This window comes from Euprymna scolopes, chromosome 4, assembly GCF_053919585.1.
Source record: "Euprymna scolopes isolate OS-2025 chromosome 4, ASM5391958v1, whole genome shotgun sequence".
NCBI lineage: Eukaryota > Metazoa > Mollusca > Cephalopoda > Sepiida > Sepiolidae > Euprymna > Euprymna scolopes.
Window position 1 is genome coordinate 156,476,350 of NC_136485.1, and position 24,861 is coordinate 156,501,210.

Sequence of the window (24,861 nt, forward strand, 5' to 3'; positions counted from 1 at the left end):
ATCATTTAAATTACATGTTGCATCATTTAAATTACATGTTGCATAATTAAAATTACATGTTGCATCATTTTAATTACCTGTTGAATCATTTAAATTACCTGGTGCATCATTTAAATTACCTGTTGCATCATTTAAATTATCTGTCGCATCATTTAAATTATCTGTCGCATCATTTAAATTACATGTTGTATCATTTAAATTACCTGTTGAATCATTTAAATTATCTGTTGAATCATTTAAATTACATGTTGTATCATTTAAATAACCTGTTGCATCATTTAAATTATCTGTTGAATCATTTAAATTACCTGTTGCATCATTTAAATTACCTGTTGTATCATTTTAATTACCTGTTGAATCATTTAAATTACCTGTTGCATCATTTAAATTATCTGTCGCATCATTTAAATTACATGTTGTATCATTTAAATAACCTGTTGCATCATTTAAATTATCTGTTGAATCATTTAAATTACCTGTTGCGTCATTTAAATTATCTGTTGAATCATTTAAATTACCTGTTGCATCATTTAAATTATCTGTTGAATCATTTAAATTACCTGTTGCATCATTTAAATTATCTGTCGCATCATTTAAATTACCTATTGCATTATTTATATTACCTGCTGCATCATTTTAATTACCGGTTTCATCATTTAAATTGCCTATTGCATCATTTAAATTACCTGCTTCATCATTTAAATTACAAGTTCTATCATTTAGATTACATATTGCATCATTTAAATTACCTGTTGTATCATTTACATTACCTGTTGTATCATTTAAATTACCTCACGAATCATTTAAATTACCTCACGCATCATTTAAATTACCTGTTTTATCATTTTAATTATCCGTTGCATTATTTAGATTACCTGTTGTATCATTTAAATTACCTGTTGAATCATTTGAATTCCCTGTGGTATCATTTAAATTCTCTGTCGCATCATTTAAATTACATGTTGTATCATTTAAATAACCTGCAGAAGCATCATATAAATTACCTGTTGTCTCATTTAAATTACCTGTTGCATCATTTTAATTACCTGTAAAATCATTTTAATTACCTGCTGCATCATTTAAATTACCTGTACAATCATTTACATTACCTGTTGCATCATTTAAAATACCTGTAGCATCATTTAAATTACCCGTTGCATCATTTAAATTACCCGTTGTATCATTTAAATTACCTGTCGCATTATTTAAATTCACTGTTGCATCATTTAAATAATCTGTCGCATCATTGAAATTAACTGTTACCTCATTTTTATTATCTGTCGCATCATTGAAATTACCTGTTACATCATTTTCATTATCTGTTGCATCATTTAAATTACCTGCGGGATTTTTAAGTTGCCTATTGTATACTTTATGTTACCTATTGCATCATTTAAATTCCCTGTTGCAACATTTAAATTACCTGCGAATCAATTAAATTATTTGTCGCATCACTTAAATTACCTGCTGCCTCATTTAAATTACCCGTTGCATCATTTAAATTACCTGCTGCATCATTTAAAATTACCTGTTGCATCATTTAAATTATTTGTTGCATCATTTAAATTACCTATAACATCATTTAAATTACCTATTGTATCATTTAAATTACCTGTAGCATCATTTAAATTACCTATTGCACCATTAAAAATACCTGTTGTATCATTTAAATTACCTGCTGCGTCATTTAAATTATCTGTTGTATCATTTAAATTATCTGTTGCATAATTTAAATTATCTGTTGTATCATTTAAATTACCTGTCGCATCATTTAAATTACATGTCGCATCATTTCAATTACCTGTCGCATCATTTAAATTACCTGTTGTATCATTTTAATTACTTCTCGCATCATTTAAATTAGCTGTTGTATCATTTAAATTACCTGTCGCATCATTTAAATTACATGTTGCATCATTTAAATTACATGTAGCATCATTTTAATTACCTACTGCATCATTTAAATTACCCGATACATCATTTAAATTACCTGTCGCATCATTTAAATTACCTGTTGTATCATTTAAATTACCTGTCGCATCATTTAAATTACCTGTTGCATCATTTAAATTACATTTTTCATCATTTAAATTATCTGTCGCATCATTTAAATTACCCGTTACATCATTTATATTATCTGTTGCATCATTTAAATTACCTGTTGGATCTTTTAAATTACCTGTTGCATCATTAAAATTAACTTTTTAATCATTTAAATTACCTGTTGCATCACTTAAATTACCATGAGCATCATTTAAATTACGTGTAGCATCATTTTAATTACCTTTTCCATCATTTAAATTACCTCTAGTGTTATAAAAGATGTTGGAAGTGCTCCCCATTGGTATCTGTGCATCTCTGAGCACGTTTTATAATGTTTGCAGATACTGTCTGCAGATCTCATCTGGAAATTCACCTGATAGTGTTGGTAATGTTCTCCTTTAGTTGGCTAGATTGTGAGGATTATTTGCATAAACTTATTGTTTTAACGTCTCTTAAAAATAAAAATCACATGATGACAAGTCCGGGGAACGTGGTGGCCATAACCCTTTGCTTATTGTTCTCTCTTCCGCAAACATATCATGAACTTGTGTCAATGATATATGAGACGTGTGGCATGTAGCGCCATGTTGTTGGAAAAAGAATTGCCTTTTGACTTGTGGTGTCAGTTGATCATTAAGAGAAAGATTAGAAAGATCGGCCTACTAAGTGGGCGATTCTATATAAACATTTTATTGACCAAAACAAAAAATTAATGATTATTGTCGAACAGTCGAATCATTATGTCGGAAGGAATCCCAGATTTTCTTTCCTTCAAGAATCTAATCTCATTGCTCTTAGTGTACTTTTAAATTCTAAAACACATCTTCAGCATTATTCAGTGATTAAAACTTAAAAGCATTTCATATATTTACTTTACCATACCATTTAATTCTATGTTATTTCTTTTTTTGATCAAATAAAATAATCAGATTCTGACCGCCCAACTGACAAAAATATATTTCCTTAACTTAAAAGAGAAGATATAAGTGAAAATCCCTTTTTTTTAAAAACCATCGAGATTAGGAAGCATGTGACAAAACAAGATAGATTTGAGAAAGTACTTTTTTTTTTTAGGAATAATATGTTAATACTAATATAAGGCACAAGATTGATATCGGGTGGAGGAACCGGGGCGATTATTGCAAAATGCAGATACAATGTTCGATCATTTTAAAATGAATATGATTGGAGGAATACAACGACATGTAAAAATTAAATTAAAAGCAAAAAAAAAAAAAAAAAAAGATTAGGACCGAAAATTTTGGTTTGGAATCCATTTTAAATCTTTCATCCTTTGGTATGTGGACAAAAGCATTACATCCAAAAATGCGTAAATGTTCCACATTAGGTTTTGTGACCCTTCATTACTTCATATGGCCTCATACCCTATACAGCAGTTGTTGGGCTCCGGGTTCGAATATATGTAGCCGTAGATAAAGCCTCTGCCTAAAATTTCTTAGGCAGCTTCGAATCTGATAACATTGCTCGCACTGTTTCCACTAATGTTCGATTCATTCTTTCGACTACTCCATTTTGCTCTGGAGTTTTGGGAACAGTATATTCATATCGAATATCCTCCCTTTTCAAATAATCTTCAAATTCTTTTGAAGTGTATTCTTCACCATTGTCAGTGGGTAGTGTTTTTATATTATGCCCAGTTAATTTCTCCACCATGGCTTTCCATTCCAAAAACATTTTAAAGGCATCTCTTTTGTGTTTCAGAACGTATATCGAAATAAATCTTGATTTATCATCAATAAATGTTATGAAGTATTCCGCGCCACCAAGCGATTTTGCCTCTATCCTTCCACAAACATCGCGATGCACGATGCCTAGGAGTTGAGTGGCTCGCTTTCCGCCAGATTTTGGAAATGAGGAACGTAGGTGTTTTCCATCCGCACAAAGTTCACAAAAGTTTATATCCTTGGTTACATCATCATCTAGGCCAGTTATGAGCTGGTCCTTTACCAGTTTTTGTAAACTGTTTTCTCCGAGGTGACCAAAACGTCCATGCCAAATCTCCTCTTTTGTGATACTACCTAAGCAGGAGTTCGCTACATGGGTTGCTTCATTTACGTCACTGCAGTTTAAATAAAATATACTCCCAATGTTTGAATCTGTAGCGACTATTTTTTTGTCTGTTATACAGTATTTGACATCCTAAGTTATCAAAAATACATGTTTTTCCAGATTTAGTGGCCCTAGAAACAGTTAATAAACTATAAGATAATTTGGGAACGTATCAAGTATAATATAACCTGCATTTTTGGTATTTCCCATCTGGTACGCTCACATTCAGTTCTATTGTTCCCGTTCCTTATATCTCAAGAGAGAATCCGTCACCAAGGGTGATTTCCACTGTTACATTCAATTTTCTGAAATTAATGAATTTCTCAACATCATGACACATGTGACATGTTGCTCCGGAGTCAATGATCCAGTTGCTCCTTTTATCCTTGGATAATAACGCATGATGTGTGAGGAGTCCAACAACGCAATCACTAGAGTCACTTGATTCACCCTGTGTTTTCTTAGTGAAAAAAAAACCTTTCTTATTCCGAGGGTTCGACTTGAAATTGCCGTTAGTATTAAGTAAGCGACAATCACGTTTAAGGTGCCCGTTCTTCTCACAGTGATAACACTTTGGCCCCCTTTTGTTAACGTGGTGTTTAGACGCCATGGCTTTCAATTCGGTATCATTTAGTTCCCTCTCTTTAATCTTGGTTTCCTCGTGCAGCAATCGTTCAGTGACTAACCCCCATTTAGGAACGCCCTGGCTTGCTTCGAGTGCTGTTACCAACATATTATAAGAGTCTGGGAGAGTAGCCAGAAGATGAACAACTCTATCCTCCTCATCAATTGAATCGCCAATGACTGCTAATTCATCAAATATTTCCATCATAGTTTTGATGTGTTCATGTACGGAATCGCCGTCTTCTAATCTAAGAGAATATAATGTTCTCCTCAATAGCATCGCCACGTCTTCTTTTGAAACTGATTAGCCAATTTCTTCCACATTACTGCGGGATCGTCAAGATCTCCAAGTAAATATAAGAGTGAAGTTTCCACCGATAGCACAATCGTTGCTAATGCACGATCCCTTCTTGATAAATATTTTACGTGCGATGCAGAATCTGTTCATTTATTGGGAACGATTTCCGTTTCATTAAAAATGTTACATAAGCCATCCTTACTTAAAGCCATTTTACATTGGAGCTTCCAAGTATTATAATGTGTACCATTCAGTGGCACCAAGTAACTAAGTTTTGTTTCCATCGGCATTGTACATTTAAAAACAATACAAAACTTTCTCTACAACAAAATTCAAGATGGCCGAACAAGAAACGAAAAAACCATCACACGTGTTCTACTATCTTCAAAACGTTGACTGGGCCCATAACCTATGAAGAAGAAGAAGAAGAAGAATCAAACGGTTAGACAAATGTACGTACCTCGCTTGCTTCAATCTTTATACTCCATAGTAAAAAATAACCAGAAACATGGATTGTTAGCGTAGAGTAAAAAAAAAAAAAAAATTAAAAAGAAAACACACGAGACGTTCTCTTTTATTTACATTGAAATAAAACAAAAAGTACATAATTTTCTTAGAACAAGAGCAGATAACTCTTTTATACTGTTTGACATTGATATTTTTAACACACACACACACACACATACACGCACACACACACACACATATATATATATATATATATATATATATATATATATATATATATATATATATATATATGCGCCCGCTCGTGTGTGTACATATATACAAATATATAAGTGTACAATTTTGCGTTTGCACAGTTCTGTCTCTTGCTTCGCCATACACAACAAAAATGTTATATGCGGATATTATTCTACATTCTCTCTCATTAGTAATCTGGTCTCTCTAGGTGCGCACATTTACTGAACGTCTTCTTTCAATTGATCATTATAGATTTCTTAACGTGCTATACAAGCTGATTGGTTTTTATGTCGTTGAGATTGTCTTACTCCACGTGATGATGCTATCGACTCATGTGAATGGGGTTCGTGCATTAGCTGGTTGTCATTGTACATTCTCTTTAACGCCACATAAACAGGTGGGGGTGGTTCTCGCATATGTAGAAAGGGCGAATATGTGTAGCTATATACGTGTGCGTGTGTCAATGTGAAAGAGTGTCGAAAAAAGTTGTTAAATATTGGGCGTGCCTTTTTTGTTCATGTCAGGGAAGAACCATTTAGTGCAGTTGTTCAAGTCACGGAAATGAAGTTGTCGAATCGGGTTCAAGATCGTGTGTTGACCATTATGCTCACTTATCAGATAAAAAAACTTAGGAAGTTATGAATTTTATTAATTCTTTGCAGCTATGGGTTAAATAATGTTACTAAATTATTTGTCCCAGGGATTTCGGAATTTCTGTCAAAGATAAAACGCAGTATCTCTTTTGTTAATCGCAGGAGATCATCCACGTAGGTTTTATTTTCTCTTGCGGAAGAGGGATTCAGTTCATTGCTGATCGCTTGAAGAACTCCCGTTTGGGAATTCTTTCGGGGCCAATCATTGCAGATTTGCACCCGTGAACATCACAGGAGCATGTTGATGATTTCAAAGCAACTGGATCTATAATCATGTGTTATAAATAGCATAAGTTAAATTATCTGGCCTAGAGGTGTTTTGGCTTTTTGCTAAGATAAAAATTAGTGTGAGTGGATTCAATATATATATATATATACTAGCGGGGGTACCCGGCGTTGCTCGAGTGTTTGTTTCCGGGACGGGGGGGGGGAGTTTTAAAAAATGTTATGGTAGGTAAGTAGGAAGGATCAAACCCGGAGTCATGAGTAAAAGTAGGAAAATAAAGTGTGAAAAAAAAAAACAAAAACAAAAAAAAAAACATCTGCAACGTTAACAGTTCGGCCACCAAGAAAAGTCCATTCCAGTTGTTTAGGAAAAAAAAAAAAAAAAAAAAAAAACGACTACGGTAGGTCGGCGCGAACGTGAAAATATAATGTGAATTGTCCAGCACGCTAACCACTACGCCACAGAGCACTGCAGCTTAGTTTAGTGATTTTAAATAACTTCACATGAAAGAACTACGAAGCCAAACCGGTGTTCTCTTCTCAACTGTTCCTTGTGAACGATCCCCAAACGGTGTTAAGTGGTGGCAGGGGGAGGAGGAATTTATTAGAGAGAAAATATTTTACCAATTCCATTGATCTTAACCGATTTTGGCCGTGACTTCTCAGCAGAAAAAGTATAGAAATCTAAGATTATCGAGGAATTTGAGAAATAATAAGCCTATAACACACCTCAGATATTGTTCTGCCGTTTGTGCATATTATATTTGTATGAAATATCTTGATTTTTAATCCTATTAATGTCAAAATCAGACGGGAAAAAATAAGTTCATTTTATTTATATATATATATATATATATATATATATATATATATTGAACACACACAGACACAAACATATATATCTATATATCTATCTTTTTTTTTTTTTTACACAGTGATCACCACTTATCAAGGCCCGGAAGCCACTCAGGGATAAGGGTTATTGCAAGTACATTACGTTAGTGTGGAGATTTGATGAAGTGTTTAATTAAGGGGGCGGTTCATTAGGAATTTGTTAACATTGGACTTGAAGACATCCAAGTTGTAGTCCGGAGGGAAGCAGGCAGACGGAACAGAGTTCCACAGGCGTGCAGTTCTAAGAAAGAAGTTTTGTTCATGGAATCCGCGTTTTGATTTAGGCACAGATATAGAGTGGGGGAAATTTTTCACAGTGGATTCAGCTAGACGGGTGTTTTTCGTGAAAGATTGGCGAGGGGGGACCAGAGATCGAAGTTCAGACGAGCACCTGCCATGAAAATAACGATAAAACAAGGATAGGCTCGCAACGTCTCTTCTGTGGGAGAGAGGTTGCAGGGTAGAGAAAAGGGCATCCCCCACATATCACGAAGTCTATTTTGTACTCTGTCAAGGCATGATAGGCTGTTTTTGGCCGCTCCTGCCCAGGTATAGCAACAGTATTTCATCCTTTGACGTACTTGGCTTTTATATAGATAGAGAATTGCATCAGTAGTGAGATATCTTCTGGAGCGGTAGAAGGATCCCACCATCTTTCCAGCAACCTTGGCAACAGACTTGATGTACGTGTTCCATTTCAGATCAGGAGTAAAAGTCAAACCCAGAAGCTTGTCAAAACACAGCGCCTCACCCAGACGAGAGCCATCCATCCCAATTGATACCAGCTGGGGATCAGAGCGTTGATGATGTAAGGATAGGAGTTTGGTTTTGGATGCGTTAAAGGTAACCAGCCACATCTTCCCCCACTGAACCACGCGCTCGAGATCAGATATATATATATATATATATATATATATATATATATATATATGTGTGTGTGTGTGTGTGTGTATGTATGTATGTGTGTGTAAATTTTCCAGTGGTAAACCGGCTTATGGAAGTACTAAGTATTCGATATCTTGAAAGTAGTATCCCTTTGAATTTCAACTGCATTTTTTCGCTTATAAATTATTGAAAGCTTCTTTAGTTTATATTATTAAATAAAAACACCATATAAGATTTGTTAAACGGACTCTTTATTAGCGCATATAACAGAGATGTCGATCAATGAGATTCTCTTTAAACTCTTTTAACTGGCTGCCTGTCTCAATTAGTCTTTTTAAAGTTGATGTTTCCTCATATTCAAATAAACGCCACCCATAAAAAAAATCCAACTACAAATATGGGTTCTTTTTCACTTGAAAACCAACGTGCAAAACAGATATAATGCGTCGTTATTTTTAAAACAATGTGTCTAAAAACGCTGTTTGTATTCTTCTTTGGTTTCATTAATGTCAGCATGCCTTTGCGGCTTCACACACATGTCCCAAGCAATTGGATCTTTACAAGATGATTCTTTGCACCTCCGTGTCAATTTGTCCAAAACACAATAGCTACATGTAATTTCATATTGAATTTCTTGTCTGTTTTGGCTAAAAATGGGACCGCGTCTGGTGCCGTATATTTTAGAGTTTACAATGTCAGCCGCTATATCGTGTGTAGACTTTGTTGCCAGATGCCCTCTTGAGAGGCTGACAACACCAAGCAATATAAACCAGATAATACGCATCATCCTGTCAAAAAAAAAAAAAAAAAAGAAAGATACATGAATAAGATTTATATTGAATACATAATAGTACAGGGTGGCACACTTAAAAGTAGCCCAGAAAAAATAAAGTAGAAAGCCGAAACATTCTTTTATTGTTTTAATTACCGATAGCATCAATTAAATTACCTGTTGTATCATTTAAATTACCTGTTGCATCATCTAAATTACATGTTGGGTCATTTAAATTATCTGTTAAATCATTTAAATTATCTGTTGTATCATTTAAATTACCTGCTGCATCATTTAAATTACATGTTGGGTCATTTAAATTATCTGTTAAATCATTTAAATTATCTGTTGTATCATTTAAATTACCTGCTGCATCATGTAAATTACATGTTGGGTCATTTAAATTATCTGTTAAATCATTTAAATTATCTGTTGTATCATTTAAATTACCTGCTGCATCATCTAAATTACATGTTGGGTCATTTAAATTATCTGTTAAATCATTTAAATTATCTGTTGTATCATTTAAATTACCTGCTGCATCATTTAAATTACATGTTGGGTCATTTAAATTATCTGTTAAATCATTTAAATTATCTGTTGTATCATTTAAATTACCTGTTGTATCATTTAAATTACCTGTTGGGTCATTTAAATTATCTGTTGTATCATTTAAATTATCTGTTGTATAATTTAAATTACCTGCTGCATCATTTAAATTACATGTTGGGTCATTTAAATTATCTGTTAAATCATTTAAATTATCTGTTGTATCATTTAAATTACCTGCTGCATCATTTAAATTACATGTTGGGTCATTTAAATTATCTGTTAAATCATTTAAATTATCTGTTGTATCATTTAAATTACCTGCTGCATCATTTAAATTACATGTTGGGTCATTTAAATTATCTGTTAAATCATTTAAATTATCTGTTGTATCATTTAAATTACCTGCTGCATCATTTAAATTACATGTTGGGTCATTTAAATTATCTGTTAAATCATTTAAATTATCTGTTGGGTCATTTAAATTACCTGTTGTATCATTTAAATTACCTGTTGCATCATCTAAATTACATGTTGGGTCATTTAAATTATCTGTTAAATCATTTAAATTATCTGTTGTATCATTTAAATTACCTGTTGTATCATTTAAATTACCTGTTGGGTCATTTAAATTATCTGTTGTATCATTTAAATTATCTGTTGTATCATTTAAATTACCTGCTGCATCATTTAAATTACATGTTGGGTCATTTAAATTATCTGTTAAATCATTTAAATTATCTGTTGTATCATTTAAATTACCTGCTGCATCATTTAAATTACATGTTGGGTCATTTAAATTATCTGTTAAATCATTTAAATTATCTGTTGTATCATTTAAATTACCTGCTGCATCATTTAAATTACATGTTGGGTCATTTAAATTATCTGTTAAATCATTTAAATTATCTGTTGTATCATTTAAATTACCTGTTGCATCATCTAAATTACATGTTGGGTCATTTAAATTATCTGTTAAATCATTTAAATTATCTGTTGTATCATTTAAATTACCTGCTGCATCATTTAAATTACATGTTGGGTCATTTAAATTATCTGTTAAATCATTTAAATTATCTGTTGTATCATTTAAATTACCTGTTGTATCATTTAAATTACATGTTGGGTCATTTAAATTATCTGTTAAATCATTTAAATTATCTGTTGTATCATTTAAATTACCTGCTGCATCATTTAAATTACATGTTGGGTCATTTAAATTATCTGTTAAATCATTTAAATTATCTGTTGTATCATATAAATTACCTGCTGCATCATTTAAATTACATGTTGGGTCATTTAAATTATCTGTTAAATCATTTAAATTATCTGTTGTATCATTTAAATTACCTGTTGTATCATTTAAATTACATGTTGGGTCATTTAAATTATCTGTTAAATCATTTAAATTATCTGTTGTATCATTTAAATTACCTGCTGCATCATTTAAATTACATGTTGGGTCATTTAAATTATCTGTTAAATCATTTAAATTATCTGTTGTATCATTTAAATTACCTGCTGCATCATTTAAATTACATGTTGGGTCATTTAAATTATCTGTTAAATCATTTAAATTATCTGTTGTATCATTTAAATTACCTGCTGCATCATTTAAATTACATGTTGGGTCATTTAAATTATCTGTTAAATCATTTAAATTATCTGTTGTATCATTTAAATTACCTGCTGCATCATTTAAATTACATGTTGGGTCATTTAAATTATCTGTTAAATCATTTAAATTATCTGTTGTATCATTTAAATTACCTGCTGCATCATTTAAATTACATGTTGGGTCATTTAAATTATCTGTTAAATCATTTAAATTATCTGTTGTATCATTTAAATTACCTGCTGCATCATTTAAATTACATGTTGGGTCATTTAAATTATCTGTTAAATCATTTAAATTATCTGTTGGGTCATTTAAATTACCTGTTGTATCATTTAAATTACCTGTTGCATCATCTAAATTACATGTTGGGTCATTTAAATTATCTGTTAAATCATTTAAATTATCTGTTGTATCATTTAAATTACCTGTTGTATCATTTAAATTACCTGTTGGGTCATTTAAATTATCTGTTGTATCATTTAAATTATCTGTTGTATCATTTAAATTACCTGCTGCATCATTTAAATTACATGTTGGGTCATTTAAATTATCTGTTAAATCATTTAAATTATCTGTTGTATCATTTAAATTACCTGCTGCATCATTTAAATTACATGTTGGGTCATTTAAATTATCTGTTAAATCATTTAAATTATCTGTTCTATCATTTAAATTACCTGCTGCATCATTTAAATTACATGTTGGGTCATTTAAATTATCTGTTAAATCATTTAAATTATCTGTTGTATCATTTAAATTACCTGTTGTATCATTTAAATTACCTGTTGCATCATCTAAATTACATGTTGGGTCATTTAAATTATCTGTTAAATCATTTAAATTATCTGTTGTATCATTTAAATTACCTGCTGCATCATTTAAATTACATGTTGGGTCATTTAAATTATCTGTTAAATCATTTAAATTATCTGTTCTATCATTTAAATTACCTGTTGTATCATTTAAATTACCTGTTGCATCATCTAAATTACATGTTGGGTCATTTAAATTATCTGTTAAATCATTTAAATTATCTGTTGTATCATTTAAATTACCTGCTGCATTATTTAAATTACATGTTGGGTCATTTAAATTATCTGTTAAATCATTTAAATTATCTGTTGTATCATTTAAATTACCTGTTGTATCATTTAAATTACCTGTTGGGTCATTTAAATTATCTGTTAAATCATTTAAATTATCTGTTGTATCATTTAAATTACCTGTTGTATCATTTAAATTACATGTTGGGTCATTTAAATTATCTGTTGTATCATTTAAATTATCTGTTGTATCATTTAAATTACCTGTTGCATCATCTAAATTACATGTTGGGTCATTTAAATTATCTGTTAAATCATTTAAATTATCTGTTCTATCATTTAAATTACCTGTTGTATCATTTAAATTACCTGTTGCATCATCTAAATTACATGTTGGGTCATTTAAATTATCTGTTAAATCATTTAAATTATCTGTTGTATCATTTAAATTACCTGCTGCATCATTTAAATTACATGTTGGGTCATTTAAATTATCTGTTAAATCATGTAAATTATCTGTTGTATCATTTAAATTACCTGTTGTATCATTTAAATTACCTGTTGGGTCATTTAAATTATCTGTTAAATCATTTAAATTATCTGTTGTATCATTTAAATTACCTGTTGTATCATTTAAATTACATGTTGGGTCATTTAAATTATCTGTTGTATCATTTAAATTATCTGTTGTATCATTTAAATTACCTGTTGCATCATCTAAATTACATGTTGGGTCATTTAAATTATCTGTTAAATCATTTAAATTATCTGTTGTATCATTTAAATTACCTGCTGCATCATTTAAATTACATGTTGCATAATTAAAATTACCTGTTGCATCATTTTAATTACCTGTTGAATCATTTAAATTACCTGTTGCATCATTTTAATTACCTGTTGCATCATTTAAATTGCCCGTTGCATCATTTTAATTACCCGTTGAATCATTTAAATTACCTGTTGCATGATTTTAATTACCTGTTGCATCATTTTAATTACCTGTGGCATCATTTTAATTACCTGTAATGTTATAAAAGATGCTGAAAGTGCTCTCCGGTGGCATCTATGCATTTCTGAGCACGTTTAACAATTTAGCAGATACTGTCTGTAGATCTTATCTAGAGATTCTCCTGATGGCCTTGGTAATGTTCTCCTTTAGTTGGTCTAGATTGCGAGAATTATTTGAATACACTTTTTGTTTAAAGTCTCACAAAGATAAAAATCACAGATGACAAGTACGGGGAACATGGTGGACATAACCCCTTGCTTATTGTTCTGTCATGAACGCGTGTCAGTAATATGTGAGACGAGTGGCATGTAGCGCCATGTTGTTAGAAAAAGAATTGCCTTTTGACTTGTGGTGTCAGTTGGTCATTCAGAGAAAGATTGGAGAGATCGGCCTACTAAGTGGGACATTCTATATAAACATTTTATTGACCAAAACAAAAAATTAATGATTATTGTCGAACAGTCGAACAATTATGTCGGAAGGAATCCCAGATTTTCTTTCCTTCGAGAATCTAATCTCATTGCTCTTAGTGTACTTTTAAATTCTAAATCACATTTTCAGCATTATTCAGCGATTACAACTTAAAAGTACTCCATACATTTACTTTTCTAAACCATTTAATTTTATGTTACTTTTTTTATTAATCAAATAAAATAGTCATATTCTGACTGCCCAACTGAAAATATTCTTTGACAAAAATATATTTCCTTCAACTCAAAAAGAGAGAGATTTGAGAAACCATGTTTTTTTTTGTTTTTTTTTTAAAAATAAAATGTTGATACTCAGGTAAGGCACAAGACTGATATCGGGTGCTGGAACCGGGGCGATTATTGCAAAATGTAGATACAATGTTCGATTATTTTAGAATGAATATGATTGGAGGAATACGACATGTAAAAATTAAATTAAAAGCAAAAAAAAAAAAATGATAGTGTGCTACCCGTTTCTAATCTACCACAAAAACATGTGTCCACATTTCAAGCCACTTTTCTTGTCATACACATACGCGCACACAAACATACGCGCGCACGTACACACACGTACATATATTCATGTTCATGTACATACACACACACGCTAACGTACACACATGTACGCACACATATGCGCCCGCGTACGCACACATGTGTGTATGTGTACATCAAAAAAGGCTTCCTTCAGTCTTGACAGACTATGGGCCACACACTGTAATGGTTGTCTGCACGTGAAATTTTTGTGGCAAGAGTTGCATAATCTACAACCACACCTCTCCTGAGTCGACATTGTTCAATACAAGTGGCAAGTGGAGGTTCAAGACGATTGGAAACAATGCCGACATAAGCGGAAAGCACATACAGCACCTAGAATTCTCAAATGGTCACCCATCTGGTACTGGCCAGGCTTAACGTTGCTTAACTTCGGTGATCTGATGAGAACCGGTGTGTCAACATGATTGTGCCGTGTATAAAGACATACATACATAGAAACACACGCATACTAACACACATCCACACAAACACACACACACATACACATATATAAATATATATATATATATATATATATATATACATATACATATATATATATATAGTGAATAAATGACAAAAGACTATATTCCAAAGTTCATGATGTTAAGCATCTTATAATTATATTCCTTTAATTCAGTTGAGCTTTACAATTTTTGACAGTATCCGTCTGCCTGGTTAGCTAACACACCTTCTTCCTGATTTCGATAATCCTTGGTCAACGGCCACCAAATGTCAACCCCTTCAGCCGGTCGGTTGAGACGATCGTCGACCTCAGAACTCTTCCACTCCAATTACGGCAGCCTGAAAACGACCCGACTCTGGCGGTTTGCAGCTCACTATTTTCGTCCTTCCAGTGACCACTGCCGGTGATAATTCTTAGCCGTTTTAATGTTGCTGGTATTGGTAGTGACAGAATTATCAGTTGGTCGTCTAAATTTATACTCCGGACCTGACGTTGTGTACCCGCTTACTGGCGAACATCGCCGATAAGAGAGCCGTGGATTTTAGTGTGGTGAAAAAGGAAATAAAAACGATTCCACACACGAATAAACAATTAATCTGGGTTTATTCACAATAATAATGGTCTAATAATATTTCAGAGTTTGAAGGAAGTTGGCTGTAGCTATTTTAAAACGGTAGCTTGTGACTCGAGTTCAGATAAGTTTTTCGGCCATTGGAGATACGTGTTTTAAGTCAAAAGCCCTCTCTGCCCGACTTTAACACCATCTGAATTCGCCAAAATCGAATTCTCTCTTCTCCTTCTCTTCTCCCCCTCTTCTCTACTCCTTCTCTTCTCCCCCTCCTCTCTTCTCCTTCTCTTCTCCTCTCTTCTCCTCTTCTTCTGTTCTTTTCTCTGTGTTCGAGGAATATATACATATCCATCAATGCCCTTTAAACATCACGAGTTTGTATTTGTTTACAACAAGAAAACTTGCCTGTCATCAGCTTTCAAACCTTGTTTTCTAAAATAAACAACCGCCTGTCATTTCATCTCGAATTCTGTGTTTCAAAATAAACAGCCAGCTCACTCCAAACTCTGACCGTTACAACAATAAGTATCTCTTGACATACTTTTTCCTTTGTCTGTTCTAACCAAAGAGTCATTTGATCGTCCTATCTTTTCGTTCTTTTGGCTCTTTCTCTATAACGGCATATCAACCCCATAACTTGGTTACATACCTCCCCCACTTAAAAGAAACAATATTGGACTCAACATTTTTTCTAACCCACTTCTTCTTTCTGGGCCTTAATACCATGGCTCTTTGTGGTTTTACAATTTATAATAGTTCATCAATTGGATTCCTTCTTAAAGAAAAAAAAACTGTATCATTTATGCACATGCAAAAAGTTCTCTTTTAGAGTTTAGCGTTTTTCAAATCTGCTTTCAGTTCATACGACTGTCCATAAACCTCATTAATTTTTTTTTTATATATACATATACACATTTCAATGCATGCAACTATTTAGTCAATAGTCCATTTTTCCTCGGATTTCATTCCATAGCTCTTTCTTGGTTATCTGGCTTCTTCACATATGTATCTCCAACGTTGGTAGGGTATTAGATGCGGGGTTCACTGGTAGTCTTGATTCTGTACCAGATTGATCAGGTCTGGTGTTTTTATCAGAGACCACGGTAGCGTCCCTCACTTCATGCTCATCCCTATTCATTTCAAACAACGAATGGACTTTTCCTTTTAAGCGCTCTAATTGAGGGTTACTCTCGTCCTTATCTATGTTATTAGCATCCTTTCCAGCCCTTAGGAGGCTATTGATGTAGCTAACTCTCCTTTTCCCATACACTAGAAAAGCTATTATCATTATCACGACCAGGATGATTATTGTAGGATTTAACCATTTACTTACTTTTTCCCATCGCCATTTTTCTGGTTCATTACCATCCTTCACTGCTCGTAACTCATCTAATAACTCGCTCATATCGATCTTTCCGTCCAGTTTCAAAAGAGGTGGAATTTCGCGAGCTTTTATCTTCGGAAATTCCTTAGTGATAGGTGTCCATACCTTTGACCAATTTACATGCGGTATTCTAGTTAATGACAGAAAGTCATTTCTGAGTTCAAGCTTCTCTTTAAATCTGTAGGACGGCAAGATCTCTAGAGTTGGGCCAAACGCTGCGCAACTCATAGGTAGATCTATAATGGTCATAGGTGAATGAATAAGTATTTCCCTTTGTTGCCGTCCCTTACAGACTTTCGACAACTTCCGTTCACTAGTTGAGGTAACTGCCCAAATACCATCAGATAGATGTATAGCTTGGGGGGTTAGTATATCAATCGACACCTCTGCTCCACAATATTTATCGATCCCCTCCTCATTACCTTGGAATAATTGAACTACGCATAACTTGTGTCCGTTAGTTGCATAGATGGGACTTTCTACTGCACAAAATCTTAGTGCATGCATGCTACACGCTAGTGCTTCGCTAGGTGACAACACTATGAATTTGGTTCGGGTTGGGTTAAAAGCTATTCCTTCGGTTTCAACTTTGTACCTTGCTACTGCTCTCCTCTCAGTGACATTAGTAGGAAACGGTATCGGTAAATTAATTACGTTAAATACTTCGAAGTCGCTATTTCTATCCAATAAAGGTGACTCAACCATTACGTAAATCTTATCATTTTGTAACATCGTAGCACAACTCAAGGTTTTATAATATTCCCATAGACACTTCTTTGGATCTACTGGTAAGCGTAAAGTATGTGGCAAGTCTGCCTGAAGCATCCCAAGTATTGTTTTTAAGTCTTGGGGGGTATGATGCTCGGTGACATGTGCACTAATGAAAGTAAATCTAATTGTGTCCTAACATGTTCCATTGCCACTGTCAATAACTGAATTGATGAGTCGAGTTGGTTTGTCATCGTCATCAGTTCTAGTATTTGCTTAGTTACAACCTCTACCATACTTATTCTTCTAGCCATAAAAGTCAAACTTTCGTTTAGGCTGACGACTGTATGGGATAGCCAGTTTATTCTTTGTCTATGTTCTGTCAGTTCGTATCTAGTAACGTTCACTATTGATAAGCTTTCCTCTATGACGTGCTTTATCTTCTGTTGATTTTCCTCTAAACTGCTTATATGCCTTTTTAATACTTCTGTGTCACTCTCCGATACGGTCCCGAATAATACGTGTAGTGCTTTACCTACAAAAGGAAGTATAGATCTCTTTCTAACTCGTCTTTGGGTCCCATCTGCTGCTAGCAATCCAATATCCCTAAAATATCCTCAAATGTATCGGAGTCTTTGTTTCATCTTATCTAACCGTCCTCCTAGTGATACAAATAACGCTGTATTAGAATTTATCCCAAGTTTTGATTGATTTTTTTGCATCTGCAGCTTTAAGTGCGCTGCTAAGTTAACTTCGTCTTCTAGTTCCATTTGAACCTTCCGATACGCTCTCAGATCAATGACGAACGTCAGGATCCACTTAGAATGAGTAATCGTTACCTCGCTGGTCTTCTTAAATACCGTACTGTGTGTGTGGCGTAACGCTACTGTCAATCCAACCATCACCGCCATCATCATTATTAGACGCCGCATCCTACAAATACACATAGTAACGTTCCTTTATTATTTGTTCCATTTTATTTTTAGTCACTCAATTCCAGTTCCATAAATAACTTAACGAAAGAATCAGTTTCATCCTCTTCGTCTTCCTTATCCTCTTCATCGCTATTTGTAACTTTCCCCGTTTTAGAGATAACATTGATAGGTCGTCTTACACTGCTTCGCAAAAGTCTAGGTCCCCTAACATCGCCTATTACCTCTGGGGGCTGTGTCGACGGAATCGCATTGCTCTCTGATTCTTCAGCCCTATTCTCATTACCAGCCTCTCTATCTCTCAGTACCGATAGTGGAATATCATCTTCAGATTCCCAACCTTCCGAATCTGGAGGCGTAGTTGTTATCTCTGGTAGCGAGTCGGTATTCTCTACCTCAAATTCTAACTCTAACTCCTGTTCATCCGCTACCTCATCAGCCCACCTATCTGTATCTTCCCAATCTCCTTCCGGATCTATCAGGGTGGCTTTCCTTACAGGTCTATCTGTCTGTATATTAAGCATTTTCCACTCCCTAATATTGGCTTCACAGATGTCTGACGCGTGAACCCTCTTCGTTCTATTCGTCAGTTGATCCCATATTTTATATGTCACTGGTCCCGTTTGTTTTACTATCCTATAGTACGGTTTCCATCTAGGATCTAATTTTCCTTTTCTAACTTGTGCTCTGTAGTATACTGGGTCGCCAACGTCATATGTTTTCTTGACCCTTCCATCATTGACTCTTTTGTTACATTTTTTCTGTGCTGCCCTAATCCCTCGACGCACTTGACTAAACAGAGAATGCTGTTGCTCAATCATTTTTTTATGATTTTCTTCCCCAGTATACCTTTTTTTTGGTAGTAGGAGATTGTCCAATGGTAGCACTACATCTCTACTGTGTACCAGGTAATATGGAGAGAATTTAGTCGTATCGTTATGTGAAAATCTGGCCGCTGCCAAGGCCTGATTCAAGAACAAGTCCCAATTCTCGACTTCATCCTCTGATAGCTTTGACAGCGTATCTCCCAAAGATCTATGGAATCTCTCTACTTTTGCATTGCTCTGTGGATGGTATGGAGAGGTGGTAACATGCTTTATTCCCAAATATCCCGTCACCTCTTTTACAACGGCATTTACGAATTCTCCGCCGTTGTCTGTCACTAACACACGTGGGACACCATACCTAGGGAAAATCTCATTCATTAGTATCTCCGCCATGGTCTGTGCATCCTTCCTTTGCACTGGGAATGCCTCTACCCAACTCGTTAACCAATCGACCATGCTGACTATATACTTATTTCCCTTATTGCTAATATTATATGGCCCTGAGACATCCATACTCCACTTCTCAAATGGATATGAGGGAATATCAGTCTCTATTAGGGGTGTCTTAGCTCCTTTTACTGCCCGCTTCTGACAAGTAACACACTCTGTCACATAGGAGTGGATATGTTTATACATACCAGGCCAATAATATTTCTTCGCTAAAATCGAGTAAGTTTTATCAATGCCTACATGACCTAACCCATCATGCGCTACCTGCACTAAACTAGTCCTCACACGACCATCTGGGACACACAAGCGTAGCGTTGGATTCTTCTCTTCCCCATATACATAATATACCTGATCATCCTCTAACAGGTATTTCCTCGATTTTGAGGGCGGTAATTTTCCTTCTACGAGGTATTTCTTAAGTATACTATATTCTTCGTCTTTTCTCGCTTCTAACTTAAGTAGTTTCAGGTCTATCGATTCCCACTTATCGGAATCGTTTTCTTCAGAGTCATCTTCTTCCGACTCTATTTCATCTTCTATCTCTGGGGGCTTATTCTGCAATTGTTGGGAGTTAAGTACGCAAATTCTATAGTTATTATCACTGACTAGATTCTGATCACTAGCGTCAGCTTCTTCCTCTACTGCTTCGGGAATTCTAGATAATAAGTCTGCACACGTGTTTTCTTTCCCGGACAGGTACTCTATTTTACAGTCGTAGCCACTCAGTTGCATAGCCCACAGTTGCACCTTTCGATTCTTCCATTCAGCATCGAACAAGTACTGTAATGGACGATGATCTGTCTTTATTACAAACGTCGCACCCGCTAAATAGAAATGCAGCTTTTGCAAAGCGTACGCGATGGCATAGGCCTCTTTTTCAATCACGGGCCACTTCTGTTGGGTCTTTGTCAATTTGTGAGAGAGAAAGTAGATAGGCATTTCGTCCTTTATTCCCGGGATTACAGCTTCTGCTTCTTCACATGGCTGAGTCAAGCACGCTCCCACACACTTATCACTAGCATCCGTATATAAGACCATAGGCTTGTTCAGATCGGGATAAATTAATAAAGGGATGGATGTCAGTTCGGCCTTTAACGTATCGAATGCTTTCTGACACGCCTCGGTCCAATTAAACCTTGCATATTTCTTCGTTAGATTAATTAGTGGTATAGCTATTCTAGAGAATCATGCTATGAACCTTCTGTAATAACCTACAGTTCCTATAAATGCTCTAACTTGTCTACCTGTTTGAGGTTCTGGCATCGCCCTTATAATTTTTACTTTATCAGTATCTGGCCTTACGCCAGATTGGTCTATGATGAATCCTAAATATTTAGTCTCTTTCCTCATAAATTGACACTTTTCCATCTTTAATTTCAAGCCATAATATTTTAGACGATCTAACACAGCCTGTAGATGTTTAAAGTGCTCTTCCGGGGTTTTTGAAAGTATTAAGATATCATCCAAATATGCCATGGCAAAATGTTCAAATCCTCTCAACACTATTGCCATTAATGACTGAAAAACACCAGGAGCTCCTGCTAGCCCAAACGGCATAACACGGAACTGGAACAACCCCATATGACAACAGAAAGCCGTCTTAGGTTTGTCCTTCTCGTTTACTGCCACTTGCCAGTAACCTGATCTTAAATCTAAGGAGGAAAAACATGTAGCCTTCCCTAGCATCGCTAAAATATCGTCTATCAAGGGCAGAGGATAAGCAGTAGATTTTGTTATCTTATTAAGTTCTCTAAAATCTACGCAAAATCTATTTCCCCCGTCCTTTTTCTCTACTATTACTACTGGGAAACCCCAAGGTGATTGAGATGGCTCAATAATTCCAGCCTCTCCCATCTCCTTCACTGCTTTCTCAACCAACTATCTCTTCCAAATAGGCGTTCTGTACGGCCTCATCTTTATTGGTTGGTGGTCTCCTGTGTCAATCGACATTTTTATTGTATGCGTCTTACCTAATTCTTTATCTGAATTAGCTAACACTCGCTTATTAGCTTTAAATAGTCTTTCTAATCTCTCTCGGTATTGGTCAGGGCAGTCTAATTTTACCTTGTCACTAACCGCTTCACTCTCTACAGGCATTCCTTCGCGCCTCACTCTAGTTTTTAATGTTAACACTGAAGCTCTGCCCAACTTAGTTCCTGATTTAATGTTAACCGTCTTCAGACTCGTATTGGCTACCACTACCGGAAAATTCTTCGCCTGACCTTCCTGCACTAATGCTGGTTACACGGTCACGTCCTCGTCTTCTTCTATGTAGGGAAGGGGTAAAACCTGATAAATGGCTTCGCTATCCTTTATAGCCCCTTCTATCTCACCCCAGCTCGTCACCGCTGTTCTAAGTGGAATCTTTAAATCTTCACGAGACACAAGATCCACTTGAGTGAGCCTCGTGCTACCTAACATAATCTCTTCCTCCCCAAGGATTAACTTTGGAGGGTCGAATTTTAATACAGCTTTCCTCTCTCTCTCTCAACCAGTCTCCTCCCAGTATCACGTCGTGGGTCATTTTTGGTGCTACATACAATGTGTGGGATGTCTCAGTCTCGCCCACCTTTATCTTTACTTCCAGCATCCAATCTAATCTAAATCTACCCCCATCTGCCTGAAACGCGTTCACTTTAGTCGACATAAATCGGTCGGCGGGGAGTCTTAGTCTTTGCAACTCTAAAGAACTAATGACTGAGACTTCCGATCCGGTGTCTATCAACGCTCTGAACGTTCTGCCCTCTATTTCAATGTTGCAGGTGAGTTCGTCATCTTCGGACCATATTTGACATAACCTAATCCCATCTCTATCCTTATTCGAAGGATTCTTAACCTTACTTTTCCTCTTTCTACAGCTGTCCCACAAATGCCCGCTCTTCCCAAACCCCTGGCATGTCTCCTTCTTCCTTAGTGGACAGCTAGTTGCTGTGTGCCCTCTTTCCTTACACTCGTCACACCGTACGAACTCTTTCGCCTTGCAACTTTGAATTAAGTGTTCTTCACTGCCGCACTTAAAACACTTAGGCCTCAGCATGCAGGCCCTCTTTGGATGTCCCGGGCGGCCACAGTTGAAACAGTGCACCCCGTCTCTGCACTGGTAACTATAGTGCCCCTCTTTTCCGCAATTGTAGCATTTTAATTTTAAAGCCCCATCTATGCTTTTCCGGACATTCTTATCTCTCCTAGGGGTCACCCGCCCTTTTGCTATTGGGGCAACCCTAACTAGTTTAAAGATTTCCTTGTTGGAATCTTCTTAGGGGACGTGAGTTTTAATTTGGGTCCGGGTGGATTCTTTCTATCCCTATTCCTACATTCATGTGCCCTGTGCCCTTCTTTCTGGCAAACAAAGCACACTAGACCCCTCTTAAAGTTGGGATGGGGTATGTGTCTCCCCCCTCCCCTTAAGTCCCAGTGTTCTGGATTCGAGGCTTCTTCTTCCCCACTCTGGTGAAGCTCAGGGCACTTTGCTTGGATGTGTCCTCGTCGACCGCATCCGTAGCAGACCTTCAACCAGGCTGTCTGGTTCTCCTCTAATTTTCCTAATCTCAGGAGGAGGGCTTCAGCTCTTCGAGCCTGTGCAAAGGCCTCCTCCAACGTGTTAGGCTGTGCCCTTGCCACGTCCTCACGCAACAGGGAATTGCTCAAAGCGTCCGTGAAGAACTCTGCCAGCTGGGCCTGGGTAGCCGGATTATTTCTCCGATCTTCATCTGGGTAAGCTACCTTAGAGAGAACGCTCATGCGTCCCTCTAGGTGAGCGATGGATTCGCCACCCCTTTGCCTCACACCTACCAGCGCATGAGCTGCCTCTGTTCGGCTCGAGTGACTGCCGAAGTGCCGCTGGATGTCATTTTCAAACATCTTCCAGTTGGTTTGGGATTTGTATTTATCCAAATACTCTCCAATCCATTCTGAAGCAGCATCCTCGGTATAGTCGTATGCCAGTGAAATCATATCGGCATCCGACAGGTTATAGATGCGCCCTTTCTTCTCTATTGCTTTGAGCCAGGGTCCCAACTCCACAGCCAAACCTGTGAACAGTGGGACTCTGGATCCCGTTACGTTAAGTTTTGGGGTTAGCCGTTCCCCTTCTTCAATCCTACGCCCTAACTCCTCTACAGACCTACCGTTTTCATTGGTTATGGTAGTAGTCCTAGCGGATTACGTATTAAATAACAATAGACAAAACAAAAAAAAATATAAGCGCTCTTTGAAAAAGCCCACAAGAAGTCCAAAAACGAATACCGACAAGCAAAAGAAAGTGATAAGAGCGAAAATAAGGTGGTTTCCTACCTGATCGCTGAGATGTTGTTGGTTCTGCGCTGCTTTTGTTGACTCGCTTGTTGGGAGGTCCCACCTGTTGTAAACAGTAAACCTCCTGTTTTTTTGTTTGGTTTTGAATCCGTCTGCCTGGTTAGCTAACACACCTTCTTCCTGATTTCGATAATCCTTGGTCAACGGCCACCAAATGTCAACCCCTTCAGCCGGTCGGTTGAGACGATCGTCGACCTCAGAACTCTTCCACTCCAATTACGGCAGCCTGAAAACGACCCGACTCTGGCGGTTTGCAGCTCACTATTTTCGTCCTTCCAGTGACCACTGCCGGTGATAATTCTTAGCCGTTTTAATGTTGCTGGTATTGGTAGTGACAGAATTATCAGTTGGTCGTCTAAATTTATACTCCGGACCTGACGTTGTGTACCCGCTTACCGGCGAACATCGCCGATAAGAGAGCCGTGGATTTTAGTGTGGTGAAAAAGGAAATAAAAACGATTCCACACACGAATAAACAATTAATCTGGGTTTATTCACAATAATAATGGTCTAAAAATTTTTCAGAGTTTGAAGGAAGTTGGCTGTAGCTATTTTAAAACGGTAGCTTGTGACTCGAGTTCAGATAAGTTTTTCGGCCATTGGAGATACGTGTTTTAAGTTAAAAGCCCTCTCTGCCCGACTTTAACACCATCTGAATTCGCCAAAATCGAATTATCTCTTCTCCTTCTCTTCTCCCCCTCTTCTCTACTCCTTCTCTTCTCCCCCTCCTCTCTTCTCCTTCTCTTCTCCTCTTCTTCTGTTCTTTTCTCTGTGTTCGAGGAATATATACATATCCATCAATGCCCTTTAAACATCA

General features: G+C 35.9%; 1 pseudogene; it reads right to left on the minus strand.

The window, feature by feature from the left end:
- Positions 1-14,716: 14,716 nt before the first annotated feature.
- Positions 14,717-14,833, minus strand: LOC145273506 (5S ribosomal RNA; annotated as a pseudogene).
- Positions 14,834-24,861: the final 10,028 nt, after the last annotated feature.